We start from the raw sequence: 16,500 nt of genomic DNA on the forward strand, positions 1-16,500 counted from the left end.
AAAACCTTGAAAACTCAATTTCACCAAATCTCTCAATTCAAAACCAATTGCTCTACATCCAAACCAGTCCTAATTTATCTAAATTATATTCATATACATTCCAATTTATTCCGCAACCTACAATTCACATTTTCATCCCTTCCACGGCTAATCATCATTAAATCTATAAATCTTTCAAATAATATGCAACAGCATCCACATCAATAATTCCTCATACATAAATTCATCACTACCATCCATCATTATCATAATAGTCATCCACCACCAATCATAGCTCAACATCGATAATTCATTATCATACAACATTAACTCAAAATCAACAGCATTTATAAACAACAACCTCATTTTAACAATTATCAACAATTAATCCAATCCTATCCTAAGGTTCACTAGCCTAAGTGTCCAGAAATACTACATATTATATAGAGAAAACTGAAACTATACCCTAACCGATTCCCAATATGCACAAAACACCAAGTTGAGTGTAATTCAAGCCTCCAATCACCAACAAATCACCAATCAACTCCAACATGCATCAACAAACAAGTTTTCCAAGCTATACACATTAATTTACCACAAATCAATACCTAGGGTTCTTAAATACACAAATTCTCAAGGGATAAGAGCAACCCTATCTTATCCAACAGTTTTGGGAGCAAAACTCAATAGCAACCAAGTGCCAGAGTGTACCTAAATACCCAAAATCACAAAAATCCCTCAAAAACCAAACCTATAATTTTGAAATTCTTGGAATAGCAAGTAGAATGGAGGGTGAAATTCAAAATTTTACCTACACAAGTTAGATAGAACAAACGGGCTCGGCGAGAGCTTCGCATAGCCGCTGACGACATGCGAATCGGAGTACCATAGCTCGAGTTATGGCCACCGGAAGTTGGTGGTGAATAGTAACTTCCCCCTTCTCACCTCTCAACTCATGCAGTTGTGTTTTAATGATTTTGTGATGTCATGGGCTGAATGAGCTTCCTTTTAGGGTATATGTATGTTGGGCATGGGCCTAACTTGGGCCCAATCCAACCCGTTAGCATTTTTTGGCCTGTTTGGCCCAACTTTAGGCCAAACCTTTAAAATTAGCGCCTGGTTTTCAACTTTAATTAATTTTCTAAGTTTTTCAACAGTTTTTATCATTCTCGTACAGTACCAGACAGATTTAAGCCAATACTGCCGGTTAATTTATCGGTACGTATTTTTACGCAATTTTTTGAAGAAAATTACATTTTCCAACTCAGAAAAATCTACTGACTCCAAAAATTATTTTTAAATTTTCTAATTAACATTCTAAATTTTTGGATCCTATTTTGGGCAATTATTTAATTAATTAAGTGGTCAATTAGTCGCAGTTCTTACGGAAAGTGAATTCCAACAAGTATCCTATCTTATCCCAAATAGCTAGAGATGTCTTAGCAATGCCAGTCTCGACTGTTGCTTCAAAATAAGCTTTTAGCACTATTGGAAGATTGCTTAAAAACTATAAGATTTAACTCCAAAGATAGTTGATGCATTGATTTGCACACAAAATTAACTTCGTGCTTTTCCAATGATAATTGATTTTGAAGAGGTTATTGTGGAGTTTGAGAAACTTGAATTAGGTATGCAAAAAAAAAAAAAAATTGAAGTTCCCTTCATAATTTATGTGCACTAATTTATAATTTATAATTTATATTGATTTCTTTATTTTATTTTGTAGAAATTGCACAAACTGGAGAAGATGATGATGAATCTGGTGTGGATTCAGATTAATCATAATGACTGATTTTTTTTGTTATTTAGTTTTAAAGTGTGTTTGTTAGTTCGTTGTTTGGTTTTAAGATGGAGACATTTTTAAGGGTGTTTTTTTATGTTTAGTTATTGGGATAGGTTGAGATTACATTTGAAGGTTTGTTAATTGTCTAAAGAATTAGGTTAAATCTATAGCCTCCTTTTTCTTTTAAACTTGTTCACTTTAACTTCAAACTGAATGTGAAACTTTTTGGCTGTTGAGTCTGTCAAGTTGATATTTTAGGAGACAATTTTATTTTGTCTCTTCATGATACGATCAGGAAAAGAGCAACTCTTTACTTTTTATTGCTGTGACTTCTGAGGAATAGATAATTTAGCAGACACTTTATTTTGTCTCATATTGAAAGAAAATAGAAGAATATAGAGAAGAGAGAATCACACAACCATGTATCCTGGTTCAGCTACCATGTGTAATGTGACCTACATCTAGTCTCCACCACAACAGTGGTAAAATTTTCACTATCTTTTTTAAAGATTACAATCACCAATTTTTCTAGGGTTCTATGCAATCCTATCTGGGACAAACCAAATTTATACCCAAGCTTTGGCAAGGTTCATCCCTAAACTTACAACCACTAAGTGCTTATCCAACTTAGCAATGAAATCCTCTCAGAATCATGAATACAAAACAGAAATACAAACAAAAGTGTTTGACATAATTTTTTGGCTTTTTCTAGATAACTCTATTTTCTTTTTCTCTCAATGGCTTTTACTAATACCTCACTTAATGCCTTTTTTCTATTGAAAAAAAAACAAAGAAAGATGAACACTGAAGAATAGAAAATTTAACGTGAAACCATAAAGGGGAAAAAGGGATAGCTTGAAAGCTATGAGAACCCAAACTGTGTGCTCACTCCTTGATTCAATTGCTGGCCGTTTACCCCTTTTAAAGAAAAGTAAAGCTTCCAAAACATGAAATTAGTTTGAACACCTTTGACTTGTTCTTCTTCCCTAGATAATAGAGTAGTAGCGCAGAGAAGAGATGGGACAACAACAATGACTAAAGTTTACTTGCATTTTTACCTAACCACTTCTCCTTCTTCTTTTTCTATTTTGCTTCAAGGATCTAAGCCATTTATCAATTCTTTGACTCCAAGTTTTATTTTTGACCCTTAATTTGTAGCAGAGCTTCACAACCTCCATTTTCTTCAACTTTCCCGAACAATGCATGCAGGAGGTTGGTATATTTAATAAGCTACAACTGGAAGCACAATAATGGAAATGATTTTCTGATTTATCTTTGCTTTGATTTTTGCTTTGATTTTTGATTTTGTGCCCTAGTCTTTGACTTTTCTTCTTCTTTCTTTTTTGTTGGTTGGATTTGAAAATCACCTTTTTTCTTTTGATTTGAATTCTAATCTGAGCTTCTTTTTCTTTCTTACTTTTGCAACTAATCATGTGGGTTAAGAAGAGAGAAGAGAAAAGGTGAGTTTCATTGCTTTGGCTTTGGGTTCGAAGATAGTGTTGCTTTCTTTCTTGATTAGCAACCATTTTCTTGAGCCACCCCAAAAGATGAACTAAATGATTTTGGTCTTGGGCCTGTTCCACTATATTGGCCCTAGTTACTCTACTTGGCTTGGTTTTTAGCAATATAAATTTTTGCACAATGACCAAATAAATTATACACATAATTGGGCTTTTAACCCATGATTATAATGTTTAGTCATCATCAAAATTATTATTTTTGTTTTCTCAAACTCAACAATCTCCCCCTTAAGGACAAACATTATAATATAAAATGAATTGGAACAAAAAGAAATAAGAGGAGTTTAATGATACTTCCCTTTGATGTTTCAACCTCAAGTTTGTCTTCTCTTTTCTTTTATTCGGTTAGCTCTCCCCGAGTGTGAGCTTTCTCAGCCTATGATTTAAAACGTGTGTAAAAACCATACTCTCAAATAATGCCAAACAGCCAAAATATTGCAAACAACCTTATGCACTAATCAAACCAATTGGTCTAACATTTAACCGACCTGATAATGCATTTTTTAGAAATTCAATAAGCTATCATCCTCAAAAGATCATAAGTCAGCATCAAACAACCATAAAGCAAAGCAATTCGAACAATCAGATCAGCGAACAATTTAATCAATTTGACTAGTTCTAAAATACCAGCATCAATTCAAACATTAGCACTAATTCATGAATTAGACAGCCTAATTTATATTCAATTTATTTTACACATGCATTCCCCCTTTTGTTATTAAAGAGGTGTAGCATGCCTTGCACAAAAGTTGTTAGGCACAAAAAATGTATCAGTTCAAAGTTAAAGATCTATAAGTCACTATTACAGTCATCCATTAAATCAAAGAGTATCAAAAAATCATAGTATGAACATCAGAAACAGTTTTCATCATCAGCAATAGAGACAAAGTGCTAAACATCAGATCCTTCATCCTTGGTTTCTAAGATTTCTTCTTTTACTCAATGTACCTTAGAAGTACTTCAACTCAGCTTTGAGATTTCCTCAATGAATTCTCATTTTGATTGGCTAGTTTCCTAGCTTGCTTGCTCGAGTTGATCATATGCTTGGTCAGATTCACAAATTCTTGTAGAATATCTTTCACAATTCCATTGACCAAGTATTTACTGGAGGAGGATGTACCAGCAACTGATGGAAGAGGGATGCTTTCATCTTCTTCTTCTTTTTCTTCTATAATCGTGTCTCTTATAGCCTTAGTCCCTTTTTGATTAGGTTGTTTGACTGCACTACCGCCTTTAAGGTAAGAAATTATATTCTCTTGATTCTCATTAGTTAGATCAACACTAAAATGCTAAAAAAAAAGGTAAAAAATATACCATATGGTAAAGAGACATTTTTATCACTTTGGATGCAATCATGCATATGACACATCATCAAGTAAGCAAAAGAAATTTCGACATTATTAAGTATGGCAAGAACCAATGTGTCGCATAGAGTAACCTTTGGATAGGAACCACTTTGAGGCAAGAGAATATGGTTGATAATTTGGTATAACTGGACATTAACAGGACCTAAAGACCGGTGGTTTGGAGTGACACCATCCATGAGTGAAATATTCTCACATTTACCAGAGGTATAAGCATTTACACCTATGTCATAGTAATCTAGGGCTTCATTAATTAAATCTTTGTTTAAGAAAATTTCACGACCCTTAACATACGATTGAACAGATTCCTCATGATAGTACATATTAGCATAAGACTATCGAACTAACTCAAGGTACATTGGTTTTCAAAATTTAAACAAATTTTCCCAATAAAGGTAAACAATGTTTTTAATAAAGTTCAAGCTAGTGCATCTAAATTAGCAAGATATGTTGAAGACAACGGGCATTTAGATATCACATCCTGTGAAATTCAAAGTTCATGCTAGAAGAAAAATAGAATGGATCAAAATGGGAATAAGGAAGGTTACCAAAATAGGATTTGAAACCTACAAGGTCAGAGTCCTTAGGTTCTTTTACGGAGTGAAGAATAGCATGACATTTACCTTTGGTTGACTGATTTGAGGGAGCAGAACGTCCTTTAGGACGAGATAAAAATCGTGGAGGAAGAGACATGGGTGGTTCTTCCTCGGTCATAGGCTTCTTGCCCTTGGCTGCATTTGCTCTAGAGGTACCAGCTTCTGGTGGTGTCGTTGAAGGATGGTGAGAGGTGGTCTTCATTCTAGCCATGGTTTCAGGAATAGGAGAGGAGTGTGATGAAAAGTGAGAGTGAATGTGGATGTGGGTGTGTGTTTGACCTTTTGGAGGAAGGTTTCTAGGAGTAAGGTAGAAACTAGAGCCTCTTCGTGTAGCTACTTTCTTTCTTATCTTAATGAATGCTCAATGTATGTAGTTTTGAGAATGATAGAAGTTTGATGAGGAATATGAGTAGTTTTCAATAAGTAACTACTATAAATGCTTAGTTTTTGAAAACACAAAATGATCTTTCAAAAAAATTGGAATTGTGTTTCAAAAGAAAAGATATTAGAGATATATGGAAGCAAATATTTGAAAAGACAAGTAAAAAAATATCTTTGAGAATCTGAACTTGATTTGAATTGGTAGTAAACCTAAAAGCAAATATTTTGAATTTATGATCAAAAGCCTAATGAGGTCACTTCATAGAATAAAACATTCCTTTTGGGCCCTAATGGTGGTGTTAAGAAAACATAAGGGACCACCAAAAAAGAGTTCAACTTTGACCTATATTGATAAAAATAATAGCACTCAACCTTTGATCAAGGAAACCTAGAGGGACTCTTGTTGATCTGAGAGATAAAAACATGCAGAGAATATCATCATCAAATTAATTCAATGATTTAGTACAAATGATACCCAAGGCAGTTCTTAACTTACAAAATCTGTCTTTAGATTGTGGTTCAGTAAATATATCAGCAAGTTGGTCATCATTTTTACAAATTGAATGCCAATGGTTTCCTTTTACACATGTTCTCTAATAGAGTGAAATCTTACTTCAATGTGCTTGGTTTTAGAGTGTAGAATAGGTTTTTTTGAAATGTTTATTATACTCATATTATCACACATTAAGGAAATACTATTAACTTGCGATTTGTAATCCACAAGTTGTGTTTTAAGCCACAATAATTGTGAACAACATAAGGACTATGTACTCAGCATCGGCCATAGACAATGCCACAGTGGCTTGTTTCTTGCTGGACCACTGATGACAAGTCATCTTAGGCTAGTTTTACAAGCCTATTTCATTAGTTTTCACTTGGTTTTCATGCATTCTTGAACCAAAAGTAAGTAATTTGAATGGATTTTCATGATTATCTTTAATCAATCAAACATCATTCATTTTATACTAAATCATAGGTTTTATGCTATAATTAATTGATTAATTAAATGATGCAAAGATCTAGTGATTTTCGTGGAGCTTTGATTAGTTGTTTGGTTGCTTGTAGGTGAAAAAATGGTGGAAAGAGGAATTTTTGGCACACTTTTGAAGTTTGAGCACGCTTTGGAACCCTAGGCCACGCTTTTGAAAGCGTGGCCCATGACCATGAAGCCAAGGAATGAAAGAAACAAAGGCTAGCGCTCATTAAAGAGAGCACTACGCTCAAATTTTTTTACTTTTTCGGGCTTTTCTTAAGCCTTGTGACAGCATGACTGATGAGCGGATAATTTATACGCTTTTTGGCATTGTTTTTAGTATGTTTTTAGTAGGATCTAGTTACTTTTAGGGATGTTTTTATTAGTTTTTATGTTAAATTCACATTTCTGGACTTTACTATGAGTTTGTGTGTTTTTTTGTGATTTCAGGTATTTTCTGGCTGAAATTGAGGGACTTGAGCAAAAATCAGATTCAGAGGTTGAAGAAGGACTGCTGATGCTGTTGGATTCTGACCTCCCTGCACTCAAAATGGATTTTCTGGAGCTACAGAACCCAAAATGGCGTGCTTCTAATTGCGTTGGAAAGTAGACATCCAGGGCTTTCCAGCAATATTTAATAGTCCATACTTTGCTCAAGTTTAGATGACGCAAACTGGCGTTCAACGCCAGTCCTCTGCCCAAATCTGGCGTCCAGCGCCAGAAACAAGCTGCAAAGTGGAGTTCAACGCCCAAACTGGCACAAAAGCTAGCGTTCAACTCCAGGAATGACCTCTACACGTGTAACATTTAAGCTCAGCCCAAGCACACACCAAGTGGGCCCCAGAAGTGGATTTATGCATCAATTACTTACTTCTGTAAACCCTAGTAGCTAGTTTATTATAAATAGGACTTTTTACTATTGTATTAGACATCCTGGATTGTATTTTGATCCTGTGATCACGTTTTGGGGGCTGGCCATTCGGCCATCCCTGGACCTTTCACTTATGTATTTTCAACGGTAGAGTTTCTACACTCCATAGATTAAGGTGTGGAGCTCTGCTGTTCCTCAAAGATTAATGCAAAGTACTACTATTTTCTATTCAATTCAACTTATTCCGCTTCTAAGATATTCATTCGCACTTCAACCTGAATGTGATGAACGTGACAATCATCATCATTCCCTATGAACGCATGCCTGACAACCACTTCCGTTCTACATTAGATTGAATGAGTATCTCTTAGATCTCTTAATCAGAATCTTCGTGGTGTAAGCTAGAATGATGGCAGCATTCAAGAGAATCCGGAAAGTCTAAACCTTGTCTGTGGTATTCCGAGTAGGATTCAATGATTGAATGACTGTGACGAGCTTCAAACTCGCGAGTGCTGGGCGTAGTGACAGATGCAAAAGGATAGTAAATCCTATTCCAGCATGATCGGGAACCTCAGATGATTAGCCGTGCCGTGATAGGGCATCTTGGACCATTTTCACAAGAGGAGGGGATGTAGCCATTGACAACGGTGATGCCCTTGCATAAAGCCAGCCATGGAAAGGAGTAAGACTGATTGGATGAAGACAGCAGGAAAGCAGAGGTTCAGAGGAACGAATGCATCTCCATACGCTTATCTGAAATTCTCACCAATGATTTACATAAGTATTTCTATCCTTCTTTTATTATTTAATTTCAAAAACCCCATTACTATTTTATATCCGCCTGACTGAGATTTACAAGGTGACCATAGCTTGCTTCATACCAACAATCTCCGTGGGATTCGACCCTTACTCACGTAAGGTATTACTTGGACGACCTAGTGCACTTGCTGGTTAGTTGTGCGAAGTTGTGAACCATGGTATTGGCATCATGTTTTTGGCGCCATTGCCAGGGAAAGAAAGAGCAATGAATTTTTCATAATCAAAGTGTAATCACAATTTCGTCCACCAAGTTTTTGGCGCCGTTGCCGGGGATTGTTCGAGTTTGGACAACTGACGGTTCATCTTGTTGCTCAGATTAGGTAACTTTCTTTTTGTTTTCTTTTCAAAAATCTTTCAAAGAAAATTTTCTCCTTTGTTTTCGAAAAAAAAAATATTTAAAAAAAATGTTTTCAAAAATATATTTTTCTTCAGAATTTTTAAGAATGAATTCTAGTGTTTCATGAAGCATGTTGAAGCCTGGCTGGCTGTAAAGTCGTATCCAAACTCCTTTGGGATTGGTCTTCAACTAATCACCTCAATGGATGTAATTCCATTCTAAAGCTTGGCTGGCTATTAAGCCATGCCTGACCCCTTGATTGGAGCTTTAGTTTAAAGAGCATAAGATTCCTGGAATTCATATAAAAAATTTTGGAATCCTTATTTTTCTTTTTCAAAATGATATTTGAAAAATTAAAAGAAAATACAAAAAAAAATCATAAAATAAAAAAAAATCAAAAATATTTTTGTGTTCTTGTTTGAGTCTTGAGTCATGTTATAAGTTTGGTGTCAATTGCATACTCATCTTGCATTTTTTGAAAATTCTCATGCATTCATAGTGTTCTTCATGATCTTCAAGTTGTTCTTGGTAAGTCTTCTTGTTTGATCTTTGCATTTGCATGTTTTGTGTCTTTTCTTGTTTTTCATATGCATTCTCGAATTCTTAGTGTCTAAGCATTAAAGGATTCTAAGTTTGGTGTCTTGCATGTTTTCTTTGCATTAAAAATTTTTCAAAAATATGTTCTTGGTGTTCATCTTGACATTCATAGTGTTCTTGGTGTTCATCTTGACATTCATAGCATTCTTGCATGCATTCATTGTTTTGATCCATAACTTTCATGCATTGCATCATTTTCATGTTTCTCTCTCTCATAATTAAAAATTCAAAAATAAAAAAAAATATCTTTCCCTTTTTCTCTCTTAAAATTTCGAAAATTAGATTTGACTTTTTCAAAAATCTAGTTGTTTTCATGAGTCAAATCAAATTTTCAATTTAAAAATCTCATCTTTTTTCAAAATCTTTTTCAAAAGTCAAATCTTTTTCATTTTTTTAGTTATTTTCGAAAATTCCAAAAATATTTTTCAAAAATATTTTTCTTAATTTTACATCATATTTTCGAAAATAACATCATCAATTAATGTTTTGATTCAAAAGTTTCAAGTTTGTTACTTGCTTGTTAAGAAAGATTCAAACTTTAAGTTCTAGAATCATATCTTGTGATTTCTTGTGAATCAATTCATTAATTGAGATTTTAAAAATCAACACTTTTTCAAAAACTAATTTCTATCATATCTTTTCAAAAATATCTTCTTATCTCATCCTTTTCAAAAATTTGATTTCAAAATATCTTTTCTAACTTCGTAACTTCTTATCTTTTCAAAATTTGTTTCAACTAACTAACTAACTTTTTGTTTGTTTCTATCTTTTTTAAAACCACCTAACTAACTCTCTCTCTCTCTCTCATTTTCGAAAATATCTCCCTCTTTTTCAAAAATTCTTTTTAATTAACTAATTATTTCAATTTTTAAATCTTAATTTTTGAAAATTACTAACATTTTTCAAAAACTATTTTCGAAAATCACTAACACTTTTTCAAAAATAATTTTCGAAAATTCACGTTCTTCCTCATCTCCTTCTATTTATTTATTCATCTACTAACATCTCTTCCTCACATCACTCACCAAATTCGAACCCCCTCTTCTATCTGTGTTCGAATTTTTTCTTCTTTTCTTCTTCTACTAACAACAAGGAACCTCTTTACTGTGACATAGAGGATTCCTCTTCTTTTCTTTTTTCTCTTCTCTTTCTTATGAGCAGGGACAAAGAAAAAGGCATTCTTGTTGAAGCTGATCCAGAACCTGAAAGGACTCTGAAAAGAAAACTAAGAGAAGCTAAATTACAACAATCCAGAGACAACCTTATTGAAAATTTCGAACAAGTAAAGGAGATGGCAGCCGAACCCAACAACAATAATGCAAGGAGAATGCTTGGTGACTTTACTGCACCAAATTCCAATTTACATGGAAGAAGCATCTCCATTCCTGCCATTGGAGCAAACAACTTTGAGCTGAAACCTCAGCTAGTTTCTCTGATGCAGCAGAACTGCAAGTTTCATGGACTTCCATCTGAAGATCCTTTTCAGTTCTTAACTGAATTCTTGCAGATCTGTGATACTGTTAAGACTAATGGAGTAAATCCTAAAGTCTACAGGCTCATGCTTTTCCCTTTTGCTGTAAGAGACAGAGCTAAAATATGGTTGGACGCTCAACCTAAAGACAGCCTGAACTCTTGGGATAAGTTGGTCACGGCTTTCTTAGCCAAGTTCTTTCCTCCTCAAAAGCTGAGCAAGCTTAGAGTGGATGTTCAAACCTTCAACAAAAAGATGGTGAATCCCTCTATGAAGCTTAGGAAAGATACAAATAGTTGACCAAAAAGTGTCCTTCTGACATGCTTTCAGAATGGACCATCCTGGATATATTCTATGATGGTTTATCTGAGCTATCAAAGATGTCATTGGATACTTCTGCAGCTGGATCCATTCACCTAAAGAAAACGCCTGCAGAAGCTCAAGAACTCATTGACATGGTTGCTAATAACCAGTTCATGTACACTTCTGAGAGGAATCCTGTGAGTAATGGGATGCCTATGAAGAAGGGAGTTCTTGAAGTTGATACTCTGAATGCCATACTGGCTCAGAATAAAATATTGACTCAGCAAGTCAATATGATTTCTCAGAGTCTGAATGGAATGCAAGCTGCATCCAACAGTACTCAAGAGGCATCTTCTGAAGAAGAAGCTTATGATCCTGAGAACCCTGCAATAACAGAGGTAAATTACATGGGCGAACCTTATGGAAACACCTATAATCCATCATGGAGAAATCATCCAAATTTCTCATGGAAGGATCAAAAGCCTCAACAAGGCTTTAATAATGGTGGAAGAAACAGGTTTAGCAATAGCAAGCCTTTTCCATCATCCACTCAGCAACAGACAGAGAATTCTCAGCAGAATCCATCTAGCTTAGCAAATTTAATCTTTGATCTATCTAAGGCCACTGTGAGTTTCATGAATGAAACAAGGTCTTCCATTAGAAATTTGGAAGCACAAGTGGGTCAGCTAAGTAAAAGGATCACTGAAATCCCTCCTAGTACTCTCCCAAGCAATACAGAAGAGAATCCAAAAGGAGAGTGCAAGGCCATTGACATAACCAAAATGGCCGAACCCAAAGAGGGAGAGGAGGACGTGAATCCCAAGGGGGAAGATCCCCTGGGACGTCCAGTGATCAATAAGGAGTTTCCCTCTGAGGAACCAAAGGAATCTGAGACTCATCTAGAGACCATAGAGATTCCATTGAACCTCCTTATGCCATTCATGAACTCTGATGAGTATTCCTCTTCTGAAGAGAATGAGGATGTTACTGAAGAGCAAACTGCCAAGTTTCTTAGTGCAATCATGAAGCTGAATGCCAAATTATTTGGTATTGAGACTTGGGAAGATGAACCTCCCTTGTTCACCAATGAACTAAGTGATCTGGATCAACTGACATTGCCTCAGAAGAGACAGGATCCTGGAAAGTTCATAATACCTTGTACCATAGGCACCATGATCTTTAAGGCTCTGTGTGATCTTGGTTCAGGGATAAACCTCATGCCCCTCTCTGTAATAGAGAAACTGGGAATCTATGGGGTGCAAGCTGCTAAAATTTCATTAGAGATGGCAGATAATTCAAGAAAATAGGCTTATGGACAAGTAGAGGACGTGTTAGTAAAGGTTGAAGGCCTTTACATCCCTGCTGATTTCATAGTCTTAGATACTGGAAAGGAAGAGGATGAATCCATCATCCTAGGAAGACCTTTCCTAGCCACAGCAAGAGCTGTGATTGATGTGGACAGAGGAGAATTGATCCTTCAAATAAATGAGGACAACCTTGTGTTTACAACTCAAGGATCTCTCTCTGCATCCATGGAGAGGAAGCATAAAAAGCTTCTCTCAAAGCAGAGTCAACCAAAGCCCCCACAGTCAAACTCTAAGTTTGGTGTTGGGAGGCCACAACCAAACTCTAAGTTTGGTGTCAAACCCCCATATCCAAACTCTAAGTTTGGTGTTGGGAGGTCTCAACAGAACTCTGCACATCTGTGAGGCTCCATGAGAGCCCACTGTCAAGCTATTGACATTAAAGAAGCGCTTGTTGGGAGGCAACCCAATTTTTATTTATCTAACTATATTTTTCTTAGTTATATGTCTTTATAGGTTCATGATCATGTGGAGTCACAAAATAAATATAAAAATTGAAAACGGAATAAAAAACAGCAGAAGAAAAATCACACCCTAGAGGAAGCATCTGCCTGGCATTGAACGCCAGAACAGAGCATGGTTCTGGTGCTGAACGCCCAAAATGGGCATCATCTGGGCGCTGAACACCAGAATTGCACCCTGGAGAGGAGCTGGCGCTAAACGCCCAGAACAAGCATGGTTCTGGCGTTCAACGCCAGAAATGGGCAACAAATGGGCGTTGAACGCCCAAAATGGGCACCAACCTGGCGCTGAACGCCCAGAGTTGTGTGCAAGGGCATTTTACATGCCTAATTTGGTGCAAGGTTGTGAATCCTTGAACACCTCAGGATCTGTGGACCCCACAGGATCATCTCAGGATCTGTGGACCCCACAGGATCCCCACCTACCTCCACTCACTCTCTTCTCTCTTCTCAATCATCCTCTATTCCCAATAAACACTCTTCCCCATAAACTTACCCAATAAACTCCACCTACCTTCAAAATTCAAAATCAATTTCCCACCCAAACCCACCCATATGGCCGAACCTTAACCCCTCTCCCTTTCCTATATAAAGCCCTCCATTCTTCTTCATTTTCACACAACACAACCCTCTCTTCTCTTCTTGGCCGAAACACACCCCCCTTCCTCTCCATATTTTCTTCTTCTTCTTCATCTATTCTTTCTTCTCTTGCTCGAGGGTGAGCAATATTCTAAGTTTGGTGTGGTAAAAGCATAAGCTTTTTGTTTTTCCATTACCATTGATGGCACCTAAGACCGGAGAATCCTCTAGAAAAGGAAATGGGAAGACAAAAGCTTCCACCTCCGAGTCATGGGAGATGGAAAGGTTCATCTCCAAAGCCCATCAAGACCACTTCTATGATGTTTTGTCCAAGAAGAAGGTGATCCCCGAGGTCCCTTTCAAACTCAAAAGAAATGAGTATCCGGAGATCCGACATGAAATTCAAAGAAGAGGTTGGGAAGTTCTAACAAATCCCATCCAACAAGTCGGCATCCTAATGGTTCAAGAGTTCTATGCCAATGCATGGATCACCAAGAACCATGATCAAAGTAAGAACCCGAATCCAAAGAACTATGTTACAATGGTTCGGGGGAAATACTTAGATTTTAGTCCGGAGAATGTAAGGTTGGCGTTCAACTTGCCAAACATGGAAGAGAACGCACGCCCCTACACAAGGAGAGTAAACTTTGATCAAAGGTTGGACCAAGTCCTTATGGACATATGTGTGGAAGGAGCTCAATGGAAGATTGACTCCAAAGGCAAGCTGGTTCAACTAAGAAGATTGGACCTCAAGCCTGTGGCTAGAGGATGGTTGGAATTCATCCAATGCTCCATCATCCCCACTAGCAACCGATCTGAAGTTACTGTGGATCGGGCCATCATGATTCATAGCATCATGATTGGAGAGGAAATAGAAGTTCATGAAGTCATCTCTAATGAACTCTACAAAATAGCCGAAAAGTCATCCCCCATGGCAAGGCTAGCTTTTCCTCATCTTATTTGCCATCTATGTTACTCAGCTGGAGCTTTCATAGAAGGAGACATTCCCATTAAGGAAGAGAAGCCCATCACTAAGAAAAAGATGGAGCAAGCAAGAGAGCCCATTCATGGAGCTCAAGAGGCGTATGAAGCTCATCAACATGAGATTCCGGAGATGCCTCAAATGCATTTTCCTCCACAAAACTATTGGGAGCAAATCAACACCTCCCTAGGAGAATTGAGTTCCAACATGGGACAACTAAGGGTGGAACATCAAGAGCACTCCATCATCCTTCATGAAATAAGAGAAGATCAAAAAGCAATGAGGGAGGAGCAACAAAGACAAGGAAGAGACATAGAAGAGCTCAAGGACATCATTGGTTCCTCAAGAAGGAAATGCCACCATCACTAAGGTGGATTCATTCCTTGTTCTTATTTCTTCTGTTTTTCGTTTTCTATGTTTGTGTCTTCATTACATGATCATTAGTAGTTAGTAACTATGTCTTAAAGTTATGAATGTCCTATGAATCCATCACCTCTCTTAAATGGAAAATGTTTTAATTCAAAAGAACAAGAAGTACATGAGTTTTGAATTTATCCTTGAACTTAGCTTAATTATATTGATGTGGTGACAATGCTTCTTGTTTTCTGAATGAATGCTTGAACAGTGCATATGTCTTTTGAAGTTGTTGTTTAAGAATGTTAAATATGTTGGCTCTTGAAAGAATGATGACTAGGAGACATGTTATTTGATAATCTGAAAAATCATAAAAATGATTCTTGAAGCAAGAAAAAGCAGCAAAGAACAAGGCTTGCAGAAAAAAAAAAGGCGAAAAAAATAAATAGAAAGAAAAAGAAAAAGCAAGTAGAAAAAGCCAAAAGCTCTTAAAACCAAGAGGCAAGAGCAAAAAGCCAATAACCCTTAAAACCAAAAGGCAAGGGCAAATAAAAAGGATCCCAAGGCTTTGAGCATCAGTGGATAGGAGGGCCTAAAGGAATAAAATTCTGGTCTAAGCGGCTAAACCAAGCTGTCCCTAACCATGTGCTTATGGCGTGAAGGTGTCAAGTGAAAACTTGAGACTGAGCGGTTAAAGTCAAGGTCCAAAGAAAAAAAAAGAGTGTGCTTAAGAACCCTGGACACTTCTAATTGGGGACTCTAGCAAAGCTGAGTCACAATCTGAAAAGGTTCACCCAATTATGTGTCTGTGGCATTTATGTATCCGGTGGTAATACTGGAAAACAAAATGCTTAGGGCCACGGCCAAGACTCATAAAAAAAGCTGTGTTCAAGAATCATCATACTGAACTAGGAGAATCAATAACACCATCTGAACTCTGAGTTCCTATAGAAGCCAATCATTCTGAACATCAATGGATAAAGTGAGATGTCAAAACTATTCAAGAGGCAAAAAGCTATAAGTCCCGCTCATTTAATTGGAGCTATGTTTCTTTGAGAGTTTGGAATTTATAGTATATTCTCTTCTTTTTATCCTATTTGATTTTCAGTTGCTTGGGGACAAGCAACAATTTAAGTTTGGTGTTGTGATGAGCGGATAATTTATACGCTTTTTGGCATTGTTTTCAGTATGTTTTTAGTAGGATCTAGTTACTTTTAGGGATGTTTTTATTAGTTTTTATGTTAAATTCACATTTCTGAACTTTACTATGAGTTTGTGTGTTTTTCTGTGATTTCAGGTATTTTCTGGCTGAAATTGAGAGACTTGAGCAAAAATCAGATTCAGAGGTTGAAGAAGGACTGCTGATGCTGTTGGATTCTGACCTCCCTGCACTCAAAATGGGTTTTCTGGAGCTACAGAACCCAAAATGGCGTGCTTCCCATTGCTTTGGAAAGTAGACATCCAGGGCTTTCCAGCAATATATAATAGTCCATACTTTGGCCAAGTTTAGATGACGCAAACTGGCGTTCAATGCCAGTCCTCTGCCCAAATCTGGCGTCCAGTGCCAGAAACAAGCTGCAAAGTGGAGTTCAACGCCCAAACTGGCACAAAAGCTAGCGTTCAATTCCAGGAATAACCTCTACACGTGTAACATTCAAGCTCAGCCCAAGCACACACCAAGTAGGCCCCAGAAGTGGATTTATGCATCAATTACTTACTTCTGTAAACCCTAGTAGCTAGTTTATTATAAATAGGACTTTTTACTA

At 36.6% G+C, this 16,500-nt stretch overlaps 1 non-coding gene across 1 annotated transcript; it reads right to left on the reverse strand.

Moving 5' to 3' along the window:
- Positions 1 to 10,910: 10,910 nt before the first annotated feature.
- On the reverse strand, positions 10,911 to 11,017 carry LOC148551117 (small nucleolar RNA R71). Its single transcript, XR_015893491.1, has one exon. It is a non-coding gene; the product is annotated as a small nucleolar RNA R71 (small nucleolar RNA).
- Positions 11,018 to 16,500: the final 5,483 nt, after the last annotated feature.

Source organism: Arachis ipaensis, chromosome B7, assembly GCF_059453495.1.
Source record: "Arachis ipaensis isolate K30076 ecotype BB chromosome B7, ASM5945349v1, whole genome shotgun sequence".
Classification (NCBI taxonomy): domain Eukaryota; kingdom Viridiplantae; phylum Streptophyta; class Magnoliopsida; order Fabales; family Fabaceae; genus Arachis; species Arachis ipaensis.